Here is a 19,818-nt window from a genome sequence, read left to right on the forward strand (position 1 = left end):
TAAAAATAACTCAAACTATAAATATATTTTAAAATTTAGGGAAGCATTTATGCTCACTGAAAAAATTTTAAAAACACAGTTTCAGTGTACTAATATATTCCTATCATACTCAAGGAAAGATATACAACAAATTGTTGTTATCCTATACAGAAAAGTAAGTTTCCATCAAGATGAGATTTGAAAAATCAAACCAAAACACAAGAGAATTTTTCTGAATTTATAATATTTTCCTTGGAGAATTTCATAGAAACTAGAGAGAGAAAAGGAAACTTAAAATTAGTAATGAAAGATAATGTCTTTCCTTCAGATAAATTCTATATCTATACAATGAGATGAATTAAATGTTTTAGAAACATTCTCAAAGTAAGATTACATAGATAAATGAAATCTAATTTTATAATTTTAATATTTATATTTACAATTTTAATATTCTTTATTTGGAGGAAATTTTTCCTTATACATAATTCAATCCTTCCTGATTGATGCTTAAATGTAGTATTTTTTTTCCTGTCTTGATCACTCTCCTTCATAACTAATCTGGTCTTCTGTTTGAATCAATCTATCATAGATATATACTTAGATCGATAAATTGCTTAGAGTTATCTTAGAATTTGAGTCCTCTGAGACTTTTTATTCAAGTATAGTTCCCAAGGTCCATTTTCCTCGTATCCATAGACATCCCTGTCAACAGATAATTTTCTTAAAGCAATTATTTGTTTTCTAATATTTTACAGGACATGCCACATATTTAATAGTACATGTTTTGAATAAATAGATCTTCCTTTACAGAAGAAGTATACAAAATAGGGAATCATTTGATTATAACACTTTATATATTGTTTAAATCTATATTTTTTATTCCACTTCATAACACAATAGTCTGATATAAGACAGATTGAGATCAGGAGCCATAAGACCACATCCCACACTGAGGTGAGCAACCTTAATTGTAATTGTTACATTGTAAAATAGGAAGACTTATGCAGGTGATACTATTGTGGAAACATCTCTAAACTGATTAAAGTTCTCTTTGTAAATACAATGAAAACTAGGCAAGAAGAAATTGTGTAAGGAGGAAGTGTTATGCATCTAGATTAAAATGTTCACTTGTAAAAGAATTACTCTGATCTACTGTACTAGGTGTAGAAATTTGCTACTATGCTGACGATTTGGAGACAAATTGCCATTCAGCCTTACCAAAAGATTATATAGAGGGGTTGAATTACAAAATGTCATGCTGAGGAGTAATCTACAACATCTTATTATAGACCTTTAAGACTGTCAGAATCAGGCATCTCAGATGTTGTAACGTGTGCTAAGGCAGATGCTCCAAAGTTTACCTTCCCTGTTCCTCCATCTCTTTCCACAACTCCTACTCTTGATGTTCTTTTCTTCTAAACTTCTACATCCTCTTACATATTGAATTTCTTTCCCTTCTATTCCCGTCTCCCATATTTTCAAGTTTGGACCCAAAGGCAGAGGTAAGCTTATTTAGGAATGTCATCACAATTTAGCTACTCACCAAACCAAATAACTGATCTGTAAACAGATAGTTACAGAAGGGGAATTTGAGGATGAAGCCTCAAGGAATCAAGGAAGATTTTGGAATTTGGGGGACAAAGCATAGTACCAATGTCATCTGGTTAGTAAAAGGAAAGAATGGATTTGAACCCTATGGGCCACACGATGAGATTGAGACAAAAATACATTTTAAGATGGAAAAAACTAAGTTCAAAAGCAACACCTTGGTGAAACTGATTTCTGATTGAGATTGCTAGAGTCCTCAACAGCTGCTGTGGTTCCTTGTCAGCCATTTACTGGTGAGGTATGATCCATGGTTGCTTTCAACCATATTTAACTACTGTATATGTTTTGTAAATATAAGTGTAACTATCACTTTTAGAGTTAAATTTTTTAAATGAAAGTGTCTTTTTTCCTCATTATCTAAAAGAATTGATCCATGTCCTTATAAAGTAAGTACATAATAGTATTACTTACTATCTGTAACAATAATTATTTTACTGTGTCTCTGTTTCTTTCTTAAATATTAAAGAATTAAATACATTTTTTTCTGAGCTTAGTTTGGCCTCAAATCATGAAAACGCTAAGTATTAATAAAGTTTGCCAAATTATATTTTAACTGTGTGAACTAGTGTATCAATACTAGAAGCTCAGTAGTAGAATTGAATTTTATTAGGCTATGTAATTTTTTTAGGCTACTAATTTGATTAGGTAATTTTCTAGCTCTTTTTTTTTTCATTATTGTAAGATTCCAAACTTAAATGGCACATGTGAAATAATTACAGTTCCCCTTTAGATTAAAATATAGTTAATCTATGTTATAGATTCAAAGAGCAGTTTGTTCTTTTTTTATAATTATCCATTTAATTTTGGCTGAATAAAGATATTGATATTGGAGACCACATGTCACTGAAATACGCCTAACAAATTATTTCCTTGTTCTAAGTCTGCCTTTGAATAATTGACAGTGAGTTCAGAACATTTCTAGGAAATGCATTGTGTTTATTTTCCAAGCATTTTATCTGTGACATCTTAATTACCTAATGGTCATTTTAACTCCCCTTATGATTTCAAATTTGTGATTTTATGCCGAAAGCATAAAGTATTTTCACCACCATTTATCTATATTTTAACCCTTTTAAATAAAACTAACATCATTTCATAAAGAAATATCCATAAGCTTGACATGTTTAGAGATCATAAAGCAATTAGTGTACTTTGAACTTTTACACATCAAAACGCTAACTTTAAATCAGTAGAGGTAGCAGAAATCAAAAAAAGAAAAATAAATTTGACTTCTTAAAATAAGAATAGCCCTAAAAAGTTCAGCATATTGATATAATGCATAATGACCTTTTTATTACTTAAGAATATTTAAATTATTATTGGGTAATCACATTTTATTTCTTTTAACCATCAAAGTTTTATTTATTGGCTAGAAAGTCAAGCTTTTAGGTATTTAGGGTGCATTAAATGAACAACACTGATAAAGATGTTTGTTTTTTGGTACTTATACATTCTAGAGGAATGTGGGCAGAAAGTAAACTTTTAATAGACTTATTTAAAATTATACATTAGGATAGAAGATGGTACAGGCTATCAAAAAGAAAAAGAAAGAAAAGAAAGAAAAGAAAAGAAGGGAAGGGAAGGGAAGGGAGAGGAAAGGAGAGGAGATGAGAGGAGAGGAGAGGACAGGAGGGGAGGGGAGGGGAGGGGAGAGGAGAGAAGAGGAGAGGGGAGGAGAGGAGAGGAGAGGGGAGGAGAGGAGAGAAGGCTAAAGGGGGTCAGTATGTTGCGATGGCCAAGGGAGAATAAAGCTGAGGAGAACTCATTGTGAGAATGTGCAGGCCATATAGAAGGCATTTGCTAAACGGCACATGTCTTCCTTTTTGCTACCAATTTATTCATGATTTCAAGAAACAAAGTACTTCTGTAAAATTAGGTCTAACACCAGTGTAAATAATGTTTTCTGAAAGAATAGATTTGATCACTTGGACGTGCTTCAAAGGTTATCACTTTTATTTTGTTATTTCCAAGTTCCAAGATTAAGTACATGCATTTGGAATAGCATTTGTTTAGTTTTAGACAAATGATAAAGGGCTATTCCTGTTTACATACCATCCTAACGTAGTTTAAAGCTAATTTTGAGTGACAGATTTTTGGCCAAGGGCTCAAGTCACATTTTAATTATGATATCATCAGCTGGGTTTATCTATGCAGTTCAACTATTTACAACAAAATAGTTAACTGGTTTTCATAGAAAGCTGTCTAAAACTTCAAAAAGTTACTATATAGTATACTACAGATTATTTCTTGTCTTTTCCTGTTTTTCTTTGCACGTCTTCTTATTTTATTTTCCTACTTTCCTTTATCGGCTAGCACACATACCAAGACTCTATCATCATTGAATGATAGAATAATTGCAGGATTCTTGTTGATGGGAATAATATGCACTGGAAGGACAAATATATACTAATAGCTGTTATTTGCACAGTGTTGGAACATTTGTTTCAGACCCATAAGCTGATCCTTAATTACAGATTGGAAGTTGCTGTCTCTGACGTACAAAAGGATGGTATATCTCAATCCAAGATAATATTTCCATGTTTTAAATATATTTATTTGCATATCTATTTAAAAATATCGCATCCTATTAGCTGCAACACACCTTGAGGGTTACAAGAATGAATAATAATGTTTAACCTGTCAAAGAAAGAAAGAGAGAAAGAGAAAGGAGGAAGGAGGGATGGAAGGAAGGAAGGAAGGGAGGAAGGGAGGGAGGGAGGGAGGGAGAAGTATAAAGGGAGACAGGCAACAGTGCAACAGTCAACATTGCAACATTGTGCAACAGTCATTGTTATAGACATTATAACCCTATAATACCTTAAATACCTTAACAGAGGTCCAATATACTATAAAAGTTTAGAGTGAGTATAAATTACTTTCAGCTGAAGCAAGCAGGGAGGGTTTGTGGATGAGGACATAGCATTCTTCAAGGAGAGGGAAAGAGTGAGGAATAATTAATTTAAAGTTATTGGGCACCTCTACATTCCAGATATATTTCTAGGTCCTTTCCTTTTACAAATTTTATTTCACTTTATCTTTATAACAACCCCAGGAGTCATCATCATCTTCATCTCCACCTTTCAGGTAAAGTAAATAAAATTCAAAAAATCTAACTCTTCAAAATCACACAGTGAGTTTTCTCTTCTTCAGAGACTATTATTTTATGAGAATATCTTAATGACACACCATAAAATCACATCCTGTGTGACCATAGAAAATTGAGACCCCTCTGGAATATTGCTGATGGCTTTTCTAAACATTTTTAATCCTCATTCTGAGCAAGTGCTCCTGGCACCAACTCTGGCAATTGCATCTAAACTTCACCAGTCAGAATGGCCATCATCAAAAAATCTAGAAACAATAAACGTTGGAGAGGGTGTGGAGAAAAGGGAACCCTCTTGCACTGTTGGTGGGAATGTAAATTGATACAGCCACTGTGGAGAACAGTATGGACGTTCCTTAAAAAACTACAAATAGAACTACCATATGACCCAGCAATTCCACTACTGGGCATATACTCTGAGAAAACCATAATTCAAAAAGAGTCATGTACCAAAATGTTCATTGTAGCTCTATTTACAATAGCCCAGAGATGGAAACAACATAAGTGTCCATCATCGGATGAATGGATAAAGAAGATGTGGCACATTCATATTGAAGTCTTCTTAATGTATTGTTTTCTTCCAAGCATGAACACATGCTTCCTTTACTCACTCAGATATCATTTACACAAGGTTGTTGAATTTGTTAGAATTTCATCACCACTTAATGATTTCAGAAGAGGACTTTGGTGTAGGGGAAAGAAAAAATAAAAACACCAAAACTGAATATTACTCTAAGTATCCCTAAAGACTATTAGCTAAAATCCAAGAAAGTCTTCACAAGATATGACTCTTCTTGACCTCAACATGTTCTCCTATGCTGTAGTTTGCCACTTTTGAAATCAGTTACCCATATTCTGTCATATCTAGCTAGATTCAAGGTCCCCAAAACCTTGTCTTGAGGTGCCCAATGGAAGTCAAAAATCAGCTAGCAGGTAAACATGTTTCTCACACTTAAAGGATATTCTTTTATATCATTTTGCTGAACAGTTCAACACCTCTTTAACCTAAACTTTATCAGTCAAGATTTTGTAAAAATAAACAAGGCGAAACAGGTTTTTAGGAGTGACAATGGAATGAAGAAATGTCTGCATTGTATTTTGTATCAAAGACAACTTTTATATCTTGCCTGAAGATGCCAGTATACAGAGCTTGATGCTGAACTAGGGTTTATTTTATTCCATATCTCATTTTTTACTATGTTTCTTTCACATAAAGTTAAGTATATTTCAGTAGTTTTGGAAAGAGAGTCATGAAGGAAGAGAAGGGAGGAAATTGAAGGCAAGTTTTAGAAAAAGCAATCGGCTAGTTGAATGAAGCACAGGTTATGTTAAGGAGGGTATTGTAAGAACTGATTGGAAAGATAATTCAATTTCACTCCAAATATGAATAACTAATAGTAAGATGTTTGGACACAATTCACCAGGCACCATGTAGCCAACAAAGTGGAAACTTGGGAAGATAAAAGAAGCAAGAGATAAAAGTTCCACAGCCTAATGTAAAAAATGGAGTTGCATCAATTGTGTCCATATAACTAACCTGGAACAATTACTTATTCATTCACAACATCCCACGTAACTGCCCACCCATGCCATTGCCTTAGTTCCAACTTTTGAATATACTATTCTATATATTGTCTAGACACTAGTGCAATATTCTCTTTTGGGATTTAGTAACTGTTCTACCTTTGCCCTAGTAGACTGGAGGATTCAGACTGTCCTTTACTTCCCGATATTGCCCCTGACTAGCTACCCCAACTGCCTTGGATAGAAAAATGAATAACAACCAAAACAGTATGCCTTATCTTTAGAAAAGTTTCATTAAATTAGTGTGCTTAAATGTTTACTTAATTTTTTATCTCTAACCACATGCTCTACTTTTTCCCATAAATTTTCAGTAAGGCACCAAAGATGAAACTATCTTTGTTTTTTCTATTGTATCTTCTCAGGAGGACTTCTAGTTTTCCTCAGAGTGGTTCTGTGTGCCCTATTGATTCATTATATTACTTGTCCAGTTGCTTTACCTATTTTAACCGTAGAATGAACTGGGCTCAGACAGAGGTATGTATCCATGATTTTACTTATAATTTTAAGTTCTCCCCCTCATTCTCTGGTTCTTTCAGACCTCTTACTTACAACAGCAAAAATTGGAGATGGAACTTTTTGATTTTAATTCAGCATAATGTGTACAATCATACAAAAAAATCAGGATTACCTTTTCTACATTTTCCTTCCCAGGGTATGTGTTAACAATATGGCATTCATCTTCTCACCATCCAAAACATTCATGAAGCCTCTGCAATGGCTGCTTTGATTAAAAGCTTCCAACAGAATGAGAACATCTCGATTAGGTTAGAAAGGCCTATTCAGGTATTGCTAAACTATCTTTCTAAAAGAGTATATATATGTTTTTTTTCCTTTGTTTCCTATGTGAAGAAGGTAGTAATAGGGACCTATAATAGTATAGTCAACCAAGACACATATGCTCTTGATCTCTTGGTTTTTGTAATATTTCCCAATTTCAAGACATTGGACAATTATTAACTAAATTCCACATATTTTTAAGTTAGCAAACTCACAGTTCGTGGAGAGTCTGAATTTCCTAAACTTGTCTTGGCAATCCAGGTGCAGCCGGTAGGCCACAGAGTTTTTTTTAAGAAAAGTATGATCAATGTACAATGTTTTGTATTGTGTGAGTTTATGGATATACTTCTATAAAAAAGATCAGCTTAATCTCCGCAATGTTTGCCAGATATTTGTCAGATGTGTTTTAAGAGTTAAAGAATATTCTAAGTGCATTAATAACTTTTAATCTACTCTGTTTGCCTGTGCAACATGATTTTATTGTTATATTACATGAATAATTCTATTACTGTATAATATTGTATAAAATTCTGTTGCTATTATACTATTACAGCCAGAATATTCTTCTGAATACTTAAGGGACACAATATAAGTGCTGGAACATTGTCTCTATAAGCAGTCAATTTTATCAAAAAAATTTTTGACCTCTGTTCTTAGGGACTATGATCTCAGTATTTTAACTGGTCTTCTTTCATGTGTTTGTTCATTCATTCAAAAATAACATATTAGTGGAATCTGTCTGCATAGTACTTGACATCTACTGACCAATTACTAATTTATTTTTTATTACCATCTGAATTATAATTTTCTCAGCTAAGAGATAATATAGCCTATAAACTACACTAGTTCCTGGAAAGGTAATGTTCTATATCATGCCTTACAAATTATAAAAACCCTTGCTTTGTGGTTTATACCACATTTGTATTATAACATGACCAAAGAATATTCTGTCTTGGTTACTCTCAGCTTATTAACAAAAACTTCTTTTCCCCACTGGGAAGTCATCATTTTCTTTCAGAATAGCCAGTGGAAAATCATTTGTCGACCTAGATATGGACAACGTACACCACTAAAGGGCCAGGAAGTCACTATAAAAAATGAAGACTGTGTGGAACTTGTAACAACAGAAGATGAGAATATGTGATAATAATAATTTTTTTAAAAATCCGAGTTGCATCAAAAAGGCTTCTTCCAAATTATTTGTTCTAGTATTTCCCAAAAATTTCAAAGAGATGTAATTGATAAGTCGTAAAAGAAAGAGTTCCTTTATCAAATATGTTTTTGAAATACTACATTCTATAATGTTTCTCTAGGAAATTTATAAACACCTTAGTGACTTAAAGGCTCTGAAAACTATAGTTTAAAAAAAAAGCCTTTGATAGTCTTTAAACAACACTTATCAAATGTATTTGATCATAGTTTTTTTTCCCCCCCTTACCTGGTAACATTTTGCAAAGTGCTATTTAGTTTGCAAAAAGGCAGAGTCAGATTTATCAGTTGAGTACTGCAGGGAAAAATATAAGTAACAATCTCAAGACTGTTGGAAAACAACTGATTGTCACACAATTTTTAAAATTTATTTTATTCAGGATCCTTGAAGTAGAATAACCCTCACTGCCAAGAAAGAAGGCCCTTCTTGTGTCAAAACTTGTAAGTCTCCAAGGGTTATAGTTTCTAATTCAACCTTCTTGGAATTTGAAGGATACCCCATCTTACACTAATTACTTTCAGAGTTATAAGGATAAGAATACCTTCCATGGTGAATGCAATATGTAAATACTCTTTTAGTGAGTTTTTTTCATAGATTTGAGAAGCCATATTTTTTCAAATAAAACACTTCCTGAGCAATGTTTTTTACATGATCAAAAGCCAGAAAGTCATAAAAATAGGTATGATTGCAGGGCACTTCAATTTTCAAATTAATTAATTATATGAGCATTATTATTGTATAATATGAAAAGAACTCAGAAAATAAAATTCATAGAACTTATTTTTCATTTCCTATCTATCTACGGAGATACATTCACTTCTCTATCTGGCACACATACCTCCAAGCATGGTGCTAGGCATTAAGATTAAGACAAAAAAGATTCTTGCTCATACTTTTACATGTACCTGTCCAGTTTTCCCAGAACCAGTTATTGAAGAGGTTATCCTTTCTCCACTGTACATTCCTGCCTCCTTTATCAAAGATAAGGTGACCATACATGTGTGGGTTTATCTCTGGGCTTTCTATCCTGTTCCATTGATCTATCTTTCTGTTTTTGTGCCAGTACCATACTGTCTTGATTACTGTAGCTTTGTAGTGAATTGAGATAACTTCTATCCACATTTGAGTAGGGTTTATATTGTCTAAAACTTCAAATTTCTACTTTTAAGTAGCTCTCTGAATTCCTTTTGGAGATATTGATTTCCTCTATTGTATGTAGTCTTAGTGTGAGGGCATGTACACATACCTGGTTTCCCACTAAGGAAGCTCAAAGAACAAGATCCTAGTTCTTCATGCTTTGTTATAGCCAACATGACCCAAGCTTGACAATCAGATCTTCTCTCCTGGAATTGTAAATCTTTACTGAGTAACCCCAATGTGAAGAGAAGTTTAGATATTATGGTCCAGCCACTGTGTAGGGTTCAGACTATTCCAACTAGCTGCCCTTGCTGTTCTATCTTCTACCATTCAGAGCTACCTTTTAAATTCTCCTTGAGTTCTGAATCCTCCTCTCCAATAACATTTTGCTTAAGATAGCCAGAGCTGGTTTCAAGGGTTTGTAACCAAGGACCAAAAACATCAGGTGTTTGAAAAGCCCCTGATTCCTTAGTTTTAGAACAAAAATAGAGAAATTTAGATGCAAAGAGAAAAATGACAAAGCCTAAAAGTGGTGAAATTTCAAATTAGGCACTTACCTAGTCTTTCTCTGACCACATAGGTGTTATTATTTCACCAATACCACCAAGAACTGAATAATGTTATGTTACCCAGGCCCTCCCATAACATTACACCCCCTAAAAATCCACACAATCCAGTCACTTTCCTTTGCTACATCCACCAAATTCTAGGTGTCCTATGTCTCTCACTGGCATAATTCTAAAATCTTCTAAGTTACTGAGTCTGAAAAACAAAAAAAAAATTATTGAGTATGGAAAATCAAGTTAGATCTTGATAAGGAGTAATTAGGTGAAATACTACCTTTACCAAAATTTAGGATTTAAAACAGGTGAAGTTATGATTTTTGGTAAAACCCCATTATTATATCACCCAAACACAGCTACATAGGACTTCTCTATTATATGTCTTTTTTTTTAACATCTTTATTGGAGTATAATTGCTTTACAATGTTGTGTTAGTTTCTGCTGTATAACAAAGTGAATCAGCTATACATATACATATATCACCAAATCCCCTCCTTCTTGCATCTCCCTCCCACCCTCCCTATCCCACCCCTCTAGGTGGTCACAAAGCACCGAGATGATCTCCCTGTGCTGTTTGTTTCATAAATTTTGTAGACTTACATATCTTCAGTAATAGTCCAAAAATTTCTATATTTATAGGCCCCTTCATTTAGAATATTAGATGAAAGAGAATAATGTCACAAAATTAAGCAAAGTAACTGAAAGTGATGAAAAAATCAATGACTATAAGTTAATCAAATCTTATGGTGGAATAAAAAAAAAAAGTCACAACTAAGGAAGATAAAAAATTAGAGAAATGCCTTTTCACAAATGTAACTTCATAGTTCATTTTACTTCTTTTTATTCCCCTTTGTGTATTTCTCCCCCTCTTTTCTTTCACTGCTTCTTTCTCTCCTTTATTTTAGAAATTTTTCTTCCTTATTTCTGTTAACACTGGTGTACAAAATGATCAAACCTAATGGGCATGTGGTCTCAAAAACCTTAACCTCTAACTAACTAAAATATGAATAATTATCAATAAAACTGAAAGTCTTTATTCACTACTTTTTGAAAAGTTTTGATAACTTTTTTGACTGATATAGAGTGCTTTCATACTTAAAAATCTTATTAAATTGTCATATTCACCATATTGTTTTCAAGATGCCAAGAGATTGAAAATTTCTTGATTTACATTTATTTTGAAACACCTTTACACAAGTTATTGGTTTTGTGCCATAATATCAGTAATATTCCAAAACACTTAAGGAAATTATTCCTATGACAATTCTCATTCTCCAATGTAAATTTACTTAAGTCAATGAAAAAGAGCTTTGACATTTTATTCAGGCGGTGCCTTCATTCTTGTGTTTTGCTTTCTTGCTCATTGCTTTCCTCTTTATTTATTTTTTTTCAGAATCATTCATCAGAGAAAAGCTTGACCTCATTTCTAATGGCTTCCTTGGTATTCATCTCCTTCCTTATTACCTTCTGTCCCCAAATCAACAGCCCCAAACAAAATCTGCAAACTTGGCTTGATTAAAATATTTCCGTTGAATGGACTCTGAAAGACTGTAAAATGTCTCAGGACCTCAGTTTCAGAAACTTTGAAGGGTCCATGATTTTATCCTACTTGTAACAAGATGGCCTGCCACAGTTCCAAGGATACCAGCAGAAGACTGCAACTCCTGAACAGAAGACTAAAGCTTTACTGGACGCAAGCAACCACAGGAGAGTATCAGCATTTGCACTCATTTCCCCAATTTTTACAGTGTTGTATGAAAGGCACTGTATTACGGGGAAGAACTCTAAATGTAGGGAACTCAAATTTTTATAATGAGCAGTAAGTTTACCAGACTTTTACCCTGCAATGAAACATGATCTTTGTTATAACTGGACAGATGACAGCCTGCCCTTTATTCTGAACAGAGACACTATCTCTGTCTTTCGAAGATGTTTACTTAAAAAAAAAATCCTTGGGAAGATGGTTGAAAACAAAGGCAGCCAGTGCCTCTACTTGCTGGACATGAGGAAAAGCAAAAGATCCATGGGGGACTGTCTCTCAATAATTAGTGAAGGCCCAGAGTGTGTATCCAAATTCTTCTGTGAAGATAGATTCTATCCCAAACATTTTTAATTTTCCCTCATTTTTAAACTAATCCGTATTTTTAACTTTATGTAGTCTCTGCCAAAATGAATTCTGGATTTTAATATTGATTGGTGAGAGATTTATAGAAATAGTTGTTTGTTAGGCATATAGCACAGGCTCCCAACCCTTCTTCTCCAATATAAATGGATAAAAGAAATAAAAGATAATATAAAGGAACAGTTATGCTTCTTGTTTGTTTGTGCGTTTGTTTTAAGAGAATAGAAATGGAAGCATGGAAAAATCGTTGTATATCTGTATAAGATATAAGGTAAAGATTACATCCTACATTACCCTCTCCCCAAAATGTGAATGTGACATTAAAATAAGACTTTATAAAACAACTATTATGTTCAAAAGAAATTGATGTTTAATAAGTTTAAATCATATATACAGTACAATTTAACATAAAGATTCATGTATAACATAAATTACAAATGAATGATAATTTAGATTAAAAATTGCCCAAAGTTATATGATGTTTTTATTGAATTTAAATACTGTAATATAGAAATTTATTGGTTGTCCTCTTTCTGAGTTAAAAAAATATTCTAATTAGATGTCATAAAGCGGATACTGTTCAGCCTTTAAATATTTCATTGTTGTGTCTTTTTTCCTCTTTTTTTTATTTGTGGTACGCGGGTCTCTCACTGTTGTGTCCTCTCCTGTTGCGGAGCTTGGGTTCTGGATGCGCAGGCCCAGCGGCCATGACTCAAGGGCCCAGCCGCTCCGCGGCAAGTGGGATCTTCCCGAAGCGGGGCAGGAACCCGTGTCCCCTAGCATCAGCAGGCGGACTCTCAACCACTGCGCCACCAGGGAAGCCCCTGTTTCATTGTTCTGAAGAACTCTGATAAACTGTACAACCTACATGATTGAGACAAGGACATTTTTAAGGACCATATTTGATATACCACAGAAGAGCCATTGTTTTCTAGATGATGGATGCTTCCTTGTCTTGAATGACCTATCTTATATTATCCAGGATGATGCAGTAGCTTTAGGGCCAATGAAATGTCCTTGACCTCTGTCTTTAATGTCACCTTAAACAAAGATAGAGCTGAATATTTTGACTTCCTGTTTTGACTTAAAAATTTGTAACTCAGAAATAAATGTAAAGACTGAAACCAGAGAAAATAAATATATATAGTAATCTGAAATTAAAAAATAGGAAAGCCAGGATCAGAACTGGGTGTGAGGCTAAAGATACTCCCTCTGAAGGTTTGGATGCTTAGGATTTTCCCCTTCGATTTTGGAAAAAATAATTTTACTGCAGAAATATGAGTTTTTTAACCCATTAGAGAAAATTACATTTATTATATCAACACAGTGAATAAAACAATATAAAATTATGATAAATATATATATTTTAATTTCAGAGACAATAAATGCAGAAAAAAAGAAACACCATACAATGAAAATTTGATTTGTTTGATTATCTAGTGTTTGAATACTTCTCAATATCAAACCCATCATAACATTATATTTTGTGAAAATATGTCCACAAAATTAATGACTGACAAAGGTAAATATTTTTATGATTGAGTAAAAACTTACAAAAATATAAAAGCATTTCCCAAGAGAAAGGCAAAAGATACGAAATCATTCTAAAGGGTAGACACGGCCAACACACATGTGGAAAGTGGCCCACCGGCTTATAATAAGTAAGATGCAACTCAATATTAAAATGATACAATTTTTTGTTCATCATTTTATGAAATTAACAAAGACATAAAACCCCCAAGTCAGATAAATAATATTTGGTGTAAAACTCATGGCCAAACAAGTACTTTCAAACATTAATTCTGCCTTTATAAATTGAAAATTCACTTTCTGAAGGGTATTTGGAAATATTAATGAAAGGTCAGAAATGTTTATACTCTTTGATCATGAATTTCCAATTCCTCTTCTAGAAATATATGCAAAAGACATTGCTAGAGGGTATGCAGTAAAATTCATGTACGTGTGTATATGTTACAGCCATATGCATAAAGACAGAAAACAAAACCAAACTCTGAAAATTAAAAAAAAGTCCTTTAAATGGTGATTAAATAAATTGTAATGTATCTAAAATACAGAAAATTGTGGCTCACAGAACCTGAAAAGAGCCCCAGGGAATGAAGAAGATTATATTCCATCAGGATTGGAAATATTCCAACCAAAGAAATACACATTTATCTCTTACATTTCGAGCTTTAAAGAACAGGATCAGTTGCTTAAAATTTGTTACATATTAATAATCTATAAAAATGACACTAGGAAAAAGTGATAATGACATAACAAAACATGGGTTAAAAAAGTAGTTTATGGTCCCACGTGCCGCGCAGCGGCTGGGCCCGTGAGCCATGGCCGCTGGGCCTGCGCCTGCGAGTCCGGAGCCTGTGCTCCGCAGCGGGAGAGGCCACAACCACAAAAAAAAAAAAAAAAAAAAAGTAGTTTATGAAATCAAGGTAAGGTACTCTACACAAACACTTGTATATATAGTTAAAAAACATGCCACATTTTTACCAGTGACTTCTTATCTTTGGGTTGAGGGTTAATGAATTGTCTTTTCTTTTTTTTTCTCTTACTGATTTTTAAAAATTGTGTAAATATTTATTTAAATAGTTACTAAACTCAAATCTACAACTGTTCTATATTAAGTAAAAGCTTGTGACTCAAACCTTATACCTCATTTTACAAGTTAAATGTCAGAAACTCTAAAACTGACTTTAATGTTTCAATAATCTACTTGATTATAAATTTAAATAATAAAACAGAGAAATATGGTAAAGCCATTTGTTGAACTCTTATCTAGGACACAGAAAGCCTTTGGGGGTACATTTTAAAAATAAAGCACAGTACTGAAGAGTGGGATCTCTGCAATAAAATGGCCTGGTTCAAATTCCAGCTAGCCATCTATGTATTAACTTGGAAAAGTTGTTCAACTATTGTAAGCCTTAGTTTCTTCACCTCTAAAATTGAAATACAATAATATTTACTTTTCTGTGTTGCCGTGAGAAAAATCCTAGTAATGAGAAAATCCTTTAAAAGTACTAACACAGTGCTTGAGTGTCTGGCTTGTTAAAAGTGCTCAGTAAATGCCAGCTCACACTGCTGTTGGAAGAATATGATTACATTTGAGAGTTGGCACCACAATAATTGATACATTGAGGAGAATGCCCTTCCTTGTCTCCTCAGGTGAGTGCTTAGAAACAAGGGAAGCTGGAGGCCAGGAACATAACCTGTGAATTGTTGGAACATAGAGGGATCTAGTTCCTTTATCCTTCTCAGAGAGTTTCCAGGCAGAGGAAGAGGAAGGTCCTGGAGGTACTTGGGCTGAAACAATCCATGACCATCTTGATTTAAAACAACAAAAGGAAGTTACAACACCCAGGAAGAGCTGGGATGAGGAGGAGTGGAGCAGATGTGAAGAGCACTGTAGAGCTTCACCTCAACACTCAAGAAGAGGGAGCCAGCCTTTCAGGCTTCTGCCTTCCTCAAAAGGAGAATTTACAATTCTCAAAATTCAAGTTCAAATTCTTCCTTGTACTGCATGGTCTTCTATGTCCTGCTTGCTGCCTTCCTTTTCAACTGTATCACTCATCACTTCCCTGGTGATTATGGTACACTTCAAACCAAGACCATTAACACACCTTCCCACCTCCACACGTAACCCCCCTCCCCTGTTTCCACATCTGAGTTCATACACTTGTACTCATCTCTCAGGACTCCTTTCCTAATCTTTTCATGTTGAGACTAACACTTACTTTTTTGTGCCTTCAACATTCTTGTGTTCCTCAACAATTATAGTACCTTTCAATATATAAAATTTATTAATGTATAGATTTGTCTCCCCAACAGAATTATTTTTTAGTTTTAATTGCATACCACTACACACTTGCCATTAGCACTTTCCTCATCTGTAAACCTCTCTTTCACTTCTCAACTTTCAAAATCTTACCCAAATGTCAATAGTCACTTCAAATTTCAGGCCACTTCATTCCATCATATGCTGTCTGTCTTCTGGACTTCTATTGTACTTTACTTATTATATCAGCCACTTAGAAATTAAATCCTGAAATTACTTCTACTTGTTAGATTTTAAATGACTTTTCATGTGCCTCTGTGAAATCATTTCTACTCTACTACATTCTTCATCACTGTAGATTTTTTTTTTACATCTTTATTGGAGTATAATTGCTTTACAATGGTGTGTTAATTTCTGCTTTATAACAAAGTGAATCAGTTATACATATACATATGTTCCCACATCACTGTAGATTTTAATCATCAACCATGTTCAAAAAATCTCCAGCCTGGAACATACCAGCTCCACAGCCCCACAATAGTCTTTTTCACTGGATCTATAAAAATTTAATTATATTGATAGTAATCCCTTTCATCTCCTTTATTTCCAAGAAAGACAGACATTTGAACTTGAATCTCCCAGAAAAAACTATCTCATTTTATTACCTTCTCAAAAGGGGGAAGGTATCCCTTCTGTGTTGTCACCTGTATCTGGAGGTCAGAGGAGGGGAAGGAATTGTCATTCTGCTTCTACTTCCACTTCCTGTTACTTTTTCTACTAGCTTTATTCAAGTAGCCTCCTTACCTTAAAGTCTCTGTTATTTTAAGTCTGGCCTATTTCTCATCTCACTGCTGCCATTTTCTATCCTTTAGGGACCCTAATGTGATCCTGATCCAGTGGTTTGTTCTCCGTTGCATCTTTAAACTCGCCATGATCCTGGACTATATCAGTGCCCACACAAATGGCCCAATCAAATTCCTGATGTCTTTTGCTTCAGCAACCTTCACCTCACTTCACTAGTTTAGCCCCTATGGTCATCAGCAAAAACTTGAAAGATTTTTAATCCTAAAATTTCCCTCTCGGCTCTAACATTTACACTTAGACACGTCAGTACTTCCATAAGAGTGGCAAACATTCTTACCAACTGTTAAGGATTAGTTAATCAATGAGGAAATATTATTATTATTGATTTTGCTGTAGTTAGTGTAAGAAAAAGGGTTAGAAGACTTTTGTTGGATAATGTTGGATCCAGGGAATTTTCCTATCTGAAAGGCTGCTGTAGTTAGTGTAAGAAAAAGGGTAGTTAGTGTAAGAACTTTCCTATCTGAAAGGCTGCTGTAGTTAGTGTAAGAAAAAGGGCTAGAAGACTTTTGTTGGATAATGTTGGATCCAGGGAACTTTCCTATCTGAAAGGCTGCAGACTTGTGCAGAAGCATTTTGAAGTTTGTCTTTAGCAATGCTGAGACCTTTTTTCACTCTGCTAGGTCCTTTTACTCTAACACTAGCCTTGATGGCTTAAGTCAGTTCATCTTTTATGCATGTTAGGCATTCTCCACTTGCAGGGGTGTTCCTTCCTCCATTATCTATCCAAAGATATAACTTCTTGCATACATTAAGTATTTTTGAATAAAGGAGTTAGCAGCATGGTATATTAGAAAGAGCACAGGCTCTGGTGTTAGAAGATCAGAGTCATCATTTACTTGTTACCTGTTGCATGACCTTGTATGGAAATTAATTTACTTAACTTATAGAAGGTTTGTTTTCCTTATCTACAAAAGAAAGGATAATGTCTGCTTTCTCTACATGACTCTTGTAAGGAGTAAATGGATTAATAATTGTAAGAAGACTTTAGACATTGTAAAAAACCATATACATTGATTAATTAATGCATATATTCCACTCTACAGTTGGATGGCTTATTATCTTATCTGGTACACTATGGTCCTGATAGCTAGTAATGCATGTTAAATACATTATATCTTCATAATAACACTGTTGAACATGGGCAACCAGTGACTAGAGCCAGGAAAGCTTATCAATCATGAAAACCACATTTTGTCAAGTCAGAGGAAGAGAGATTTCTGATAGGAAAAAATCTATTTACCTGCCAAATTACACAGTCTTTCAGAAAGAACTCACTATGTAGGATTTAGTTAACATAGTTAAATTTTAGCCCATGTTTCCCAGGTGTCTTAAGTAGATGAAAGCCTCGTTAGTGTAAGATGAATGAATTTTTGGTTGGAGGTAAAAGGAGAGTAGTGGTATTAGTACAATATAGACAGATAAACTGTTACTAAAGGGATATCCTACCTACAAAATCATCTAGGGTTGGATAAGGAAATGCTTTATTTTAAACATTGTTATAAAGGTAAACACTTTCATAGAAACACAATTCAGCATTTTTAATGTCTTTGTCCTATATATGTTACATTGTTTTTATAATTTTCATGGTTTTCCTGTATATGTTACATATTTTTACAATGTTCATGTTTTTAAGTATTTCTTAATGGCATTTTGTATACAAACTTTCATTATTTGGTAAGTTTAAAAGAGAGGACTATACCTTACATTTTAAAATCTCGCAGTTCCTAGCTACTCAAAGTGTGTCACATAGATCACCAGCAATGACATCACCTGAGAACTTGCTAAAAATGCAGGAACTCATGACGCACCTCTGACCTACTAAATCTGAATCTGAATTTTAACAAGACACCTTGGTGATTCATAAGCACGTTAAAATTTGAGAAACACTGTCTTAGTTCACTGTTCTGTGAGAATATCAAATAATACAGGATTTCATTAATAAAAATTCTCATTAATAAAAGTAGAAAGTTCTTTCTATTCCCCTCTCATAGTCCATTCCAAGCTTTCTTTAATTTTGGTCACTATTAGAAATTTTGTCTTTACCCTTCTATACATTTTCTATGCATATATAAATGTAAAAATATAATTCATAAATTCTCAAAAGTTAACAAATCCATGAAGGAGGAAGATAATTTGGGCACAAAATAATTATTTGGGATTCTTCAAAAATCATGTTCTAATAATGCATAATTTTAAATGAGTACTTACTTTGTTTCAGGCACTCTTTTAAGTGAGTGACCTAATTTTTTCCTCTCAATCACATAGGAAGTGGATATTATTGAACAGATGAGAACATTGAGACACAGTGACTTTGCAAGATTACACTGCTGTCTTTGAAAGACAGAAATTAAACTTACAATTTGACCCTGAAGCCAGGGTCTTGCAACACTACATTATACCTCTTTACTTAGACTATGTGCTTCATTTAAGATCTCCAGAGACCTACTGACAGAGCACCAAGTTGAAAAGGACATTGTTCTAAATACAGACATAAAATCAAGCATAGGTTCCATATTTCCAGTGCTATCATATATTCATAATATACAACAACTTCCTGGAAATAACTCTATTTTAGTTCTGGGTGCCAAGGTTCTATTTGTACAATACCTAAAAGCAATGATTAATAATCTATTGTGAATCCTCTCTTAGATTCCAAATGGCATCTGGGTTTCTAGAGAAAAACAAAAATATCTTTCACATTTCTCAGTAAATTTCCTTCTGTAAGGTTAACTGTTTGTTACATAATTAAAGGACACTTTCCTACAAGACTCATCAGTAATAAACCCAAATGTTTCAGGGAGAATTTTGACAAACTAGCTTTGAAACTTATTATTCTTTGAATAATTCATGTTCTGAATTATTTACTGTCTCATACAAAAAGAGTCCTCCAAAGAGGTTTGAATCTGGACCAGAATATGTAACAACAGTGTACAGAACCTTGCAGAGTAAAGTGTACCTCTTGACTCATAGTTTTGTTTTGTTCTGTTTTTTTCAAAAATCTATGTCTATTGCTAATAATGTTTCCTTTCATTTTTGTGCTAGTTTTTCTAGTAAGTATGAATCCAAGAAAAAATATTTCAATAT

The sequence above is a fragment of the Aethalodelphis obliquidens genome, unplaced genomic scaffold, assembly GCF_003676395.1.
Source record: "Aethalodelphis obliquidens isolate GAN/ISIS:26980383/991018 unplaced genomic scaffold, ASM367639v1 scaffold67, whole genome shotgun sequence".
Classification (NCBI taxonomy): domain Eukaryota; kingdom Metazoa; phylum Chordata; class Mammalia; order Artiodactyla; family Delphinidae; genus Aethalodelphis; species Aethalodelphis obliquidens.